This window comes from Porites lutea, chromosome 8 (genome assembly GCF_958299795.1).
Source record: "Porites lutea chromosome 8, jaPorLute2.1, whole genome shotgun sequence".
NCBI lineage: Eukaryota > Metazoa > Cnidaria > Anthozoa > Scleractinia > Poritidae > Porites > Porites lutea.
In genome coordinates, this window is record NC_133208.1 from 16,270,267 (window position 1) to 16,275,487 (window position 5,221).

Consider the following 5,221-nt stretch of genomic DNA (forward strand, 5'->3'; position numbering starts at 1 on the left):
AATCTTCTTAAACCAAGGCAAAATCAAACCACAATAATGCTGTAGTCTCCTACATGAAAAAAATATAATATTATAATATCTTAAAGTATCATTAATTTTAATGCTATAAAAATAAAAGGATCAGCATGACCAAGACCCTGATATTCAATGTATATTATACTATGTAATTTAATTATCACCCAGTTACTGGTATAATATTATTATGCTGTATACAAACCATACTGAGAGCTTGGAACCATTGGCCTCCATTGCCTTTTAGTTAGCTTCTTGTTAGTGCCTCCCCATGGTCAGTTTACCTTACCATTCCAACAGCTGTTTGCCGCCATCCATGACCTTGATGTGACTGTTGTTGTTACACAATAATGCCATTATCCTTTAGTCCACCATCAGTCTGTGCTTGGTACCATCCTGGTTCTTGTCGTAGCTTTAACTGCCATGGTTCACGTGCTCTTCTATAAGAAAGACAACAAGTAAGAGAATAAGTAAGTGAAGAGAGTCAGTAGTAAATTAACTAGAAACACGTGCATCCCGTATGAAAATGAACCAATGAAAATGAAAGAAAAATTGGGATTGTATAAACTAAGCAACAAATGAACCTTTTTATTTTTAATGTTTTGTTTTTTTCCCAATTCAGACCAAGAGAATTTGTCTTTTCATAAATTAAGCATACATATGCACTTAGAGATGCACGTACGTAGGACGACATTTCAAAGAAACCGAGTTCTCTGGGTTGACATCACGTGGTCTGAAATAGGAAAACAAAATCGGAACAAAACATACAAGCTAAAAAGGTCTATTACTATAAGTAGTAAATAACTGACTGGGGCTTTTTAGTGTAGTTGGGTGTGTGTTAGAAGAGCTGAGAACATAATACTTATCTACACTGAACATTAATCTACTTCAGTATTGTTCAGTACTGTTCCAATATTTTTCGGTGTAACTGAGTGTAGATTGGCATAGTTGAGTGTGGATTAATATAACTAAGAACAGAGAGTACGAGGGTACTCTCAGGAAAGTAGTTGATGTACTTAACCGTGAATCAAAGCAAATAAATGTAGCTAGGAGTGGTTGGTTATGGGTTAGTATAGTTGAGTGCAGTTTGATCGGTTGCATGTACTTTTAAGTACTTACTCTGAAATGAGTAAGTGGATGTAATTCTTGCTTTGTGTAGTTGGTTGTGGGTTGGTACAAGTGTGTGTAGCCAATAGTTCACTTTCAATGGATCTACAGCTGTACTTAAGAGTGAGTGGGTGTGAATGGCACCTGCTTGGCGCAGTTAGCTGGTGGTTGATACACAGTTGAACCTCCATTAAACTGCCATCTATTAAGCGGCAACCTTCTATTAAGTGGCCAATGATCAATTGTAGTGTCACTTCTATTAAGAGGCCATCAAGCACTTGATAAACTTAGTTTGGTTTTATTTCAAGAATATGATGAAGAAATACAGTCCGAGATAGGTAACGACGAAATGTGGACCAGTAATATTGCTCCCTTTACGTGTTTGTTTAAACAAAGTGATTTTTTGGCTCAAGATTATGATCATGTTATGCTTAGTTAAGACGCAACTCTATTAAGCAGCCACTTGCTGGTATCCCGAGGGTGGCCGTGTAATGGAGGTTCAACTGTAATTGAGTGTAGTTTGCTGTAGTTTAGTTTAGTTGGATGTAAGTAAGAGCGACTGGATGTGAATGATCCTAGCTTCACACAGTTGGGTCTAATTAAGATTGACTGGATGTGAATGATCCTAGCTTGACATAGTTGGATGTAAGTAAGAGTGACTGGGTGTGAATGATCCTAGCTTGACACAACTGGGTGTAAGATGGTACAGTTATGCAAACCCTATTAATACAGACACTAAGGGGGCCATAGAAAGCGTCCGTATTTACAGGCTGTCGGTATTAAGCGGGTTGAATTTTAGAGAAATGAAAGGGCTTTCTTTCCCCAGGGACAAAGCAAACTGTCCGTAATAATAAGGTGTCCATATTAAGGTGGCTGACATAGTTTTGGCAGTTTGTAAGTATATGTCATTATTTTGTCAAATCATGGCAAAAGAAAGGTTGCAGGTCACAAGTTGAAATTTGGCAAGTGAAAAATATACTGATGAAAGAATTTGATTGACAGGTAAAATTTGACGTTGTCGTCGTTTCCATGTTAACATGAACGATTGAATACAACCTTAAAATTTCACTTTTGCTCAGTTTACATAAAATTCGCTCATTAGATTTTCCTTCAAACTTGCACACAGCCTACTATAATTAATCATTACCATTTGAAACTTATTTGACTAAATTTTAACAGACGGGTTTTTGGATAATCAATAATATATTTGTACTGTAATTATTAAATGTGCCACAAAATTCGGCTGTTCAACTTTCATTTTAAAGTTTTCATTATTGAAAATACGATAAAAGTAAAATTCTGCCAAATATCAAAAAAATTGGATATGAATGACTGGACTGAATGTGAATGACTCTAGCTTTTATTGGCATAGTTGAAGGTCACATGTAACTGACTGTAATTTTTTGTAGCTAAGTTTAGTTGGTGATCTTAAAATGTATATGACAAATTTTAATTTTGACGTTTAAAATTCTTAAATAATGCGCAAAATATGTATTTAAAAAGTTAAATCTTGCAAAATATATTTTTTGTACCTCCAAAAATGTCCGCCCTTTTGCCCGGCCAAATTGACGGGTATGGTCAGAAAGTAGAATGATTTGCAAAAATGTACCAGTCAAAAATTCAGTTACAAGATAATGGTAAATAGAAGGATTTTCGTTGTCGTTGTCTTTTTACAGATGACACTAAATTGTATCTGTTTATTGAATCATCTTCTCTCGATCAATCGGTCCAAATTACTCAATCTTGTATGAAAGGCATTGACGAATGGATGACTATTAACAGCTTGAAGCTCAACAAAAGTAAGACCGAATTTATTATTATAAGATCTCAACATCGACCTAAAACAGTCTTAGCACTACGTCTTGAGGATGTCTACAGTTCGAATGCAGCTGACGTCATTTTTTCACATTTAACACGTTGCCCGTATTTAAAGATTTTTATATGATGAAGGTCTCAAAACACGTCTTGTGCATGCGTTTGTCACGCGTAGACTTGATAATTGTAAATAATTATCATATGGACTACCAAAGAACCTAAGGCAAAAACTTCGAAGAGTCTTCCACCTGAAAATTTGAGAGGAAACGCATTTAAGGGAGATATTTTATGGCACTTTGATTTTTCAACAAAGTAATATCATTTGTATTGGCCGCCATGTTGGAGGCCCAAAATGGCGGCCAAAACTACTTTTTGCTTAGATCTTGTTAAACGTTTAATAGTTACGCTGAGATGTGCTGTAAACGTTCCCACATCAACTTTTCAACATTTTCCTTGAGGTTTAAGTGCAAAGTTTGTGTTCAGAAAGGGGTAATTCATAATTTTAAAAATCACATTTTGTTCAGGTGACCAGCTACGAACTTACTCATTTTAAGAAAATGGTGCAGGTTTGCAAAACCAAATCACTATTATTTTGTTAAAGATATGATGATATTAATTTGAGGAGGACTCGGAAAAAAAATCCGAGTCCCAGATGGGATTTGAACCCACGACCCTCCGTGATCTAGTCGGATGCTCTAACCACTTGAGCTACTGGAGACTCTATGGTGAGCAAGGGCCAATTTGTGGGTCTCGACTGGAACCGCATCACGCGGCTACACAGCCAAGTAATGATAGGCACACAAGAAGTGAAGAACTCACTAACAGCATCGCGCTGTCACCTTAAAGCATATCAAAGATGCGGCCAACCAACCTCCAAAGTGAGTATATTAAAGATGAAACAACAACAACATGGTATTAATTTGAGGAGGACTCGGAAAAAAATTCCGAGTCCCAGATGGGATTTGAACCCACGACCCTCCGTGATCTAGTCGGATGCTCTAACCACTTGAGCTACTGGAGACTCTATGGTGAGCAAGGGCCAATTTGTGGGTCTCGACTGGAACCGCATCACGCGGCTACACAGCCAAGTAATGATAGGCACACAAGAAGTGAAGAACTCACTAACAGCATCGCGCTGTCACCTTAAAGCATATCAAAGATGCGGCCAACCAACCTCCAAAGTGAGTATATGTGCCTATCATTACTTGGCGCGTGATGCGGTTCCAGTCGAGACCCACAAATTGGCCCTTGCTCACCATAGAGTCTCCAGTAGCTCAAGTGGTTAGAGCATCCGACTAGATCACGGAGGGTCGTGGGTTCAAATCCCATCTGGGACTCGGATTTTTTTTTCCGAGTCCTCCTCAAATTAATATCATGTTGTTGTTGTTTCATCTTTAATATACTCACGTTAAAGATATGACCCACTAATCGTTTTTTGAGAAAAAATCATATAACTTTCAATTTCATAAAAACGATGTCACATGACCTCTTATTGCAAATGGCCTATTACCTGTCATATACTCTTTAAGAGTGATTGAATGTAAATGTACAATTATGTAGCTTGGCGTAGTTAGCCCTTAGCTGGAATAACTGAGGGTAGTTTATTGTAGTTCAGTTTAGTTGGGTGTACGTAAGAGTATTCTAACTGGATGAAAGTGAATGTAGCCTGGTATAGTTTGCGCTGTGAGTTGGTATAACCGAGTCTTATTTGACTATAGTCCAGTTAAGTTTGATGTACTTAAGAGTGGGTGGATGTAAATAGAGTGGTTTTCGTTTGAGTGTCGTAAAACCAAAACCAAAGTAATTACTCTGGCCAATCACATAGGACACAGACAATACATTGAACCAATCAAAACTCGAAGTATTTACATGTGGCTGACGCAAAGCGCGGGAAAATGCATGCGAGCGCGTCACAATTGGCTTTGGTTTTACTTCTGATTGGATGAAAAAGTGGCGCGAATCTTTTAAGCCAATCGCATCGTGTCGAAAGTGCAAAACCAATTACTTTTCGACACTCAAATGAAAACCGCTCTAATGTGGTTGGTATAGTTGGTGGGGCTTAGTGCTTAAGAAACAGTGGACGTATTATTTATATGTATTTATTCATTTTTGTTGTACCAGTAGTTCATTGTAGGTACTAGGCGTGCCTCAGTTCTACTATCAATTTAAGTCCTATTTAAATCTATTTTAGCTACCTCATGTCCTTGTTAAAGACTGTTTGTGATGCTTTCTTGCCACCACTTGATCTTTGATCTTGTTTCCTTGCACTCAACGATAATTCCATTAT

At 37.5% G+C, this 5,221-nt stretch overlaps 1 long non-coding RNA gene across 1 annotated transcript in view; it reads right to left on the reverse strand.

Annotated features, from left to right (window-relative positions):
- Positions 1-384: 384 nt before the first annotated feature.
- Positions 385-5,221, reverse strand: part of LOC140945837 (uncharacterized) — a 6,127-nt gene continuing 1,290 nt past the window's right edge. The window contains exons 2-3 of the long non-coding RNA XR_012166761.1: positions 5,130-5,221; positions 385-452 (exon numbers count right to left, since the gene is read on the reverse strand). The exon at positions 5,130-5,221 is cut by the window's right edge and continues 65 nt beyond it. This is a non-coding gene — a long non-coding RNA (uncharacterized lncRNA). The remainder of the gene's footprint in view (positions 453-5,129) is intronic.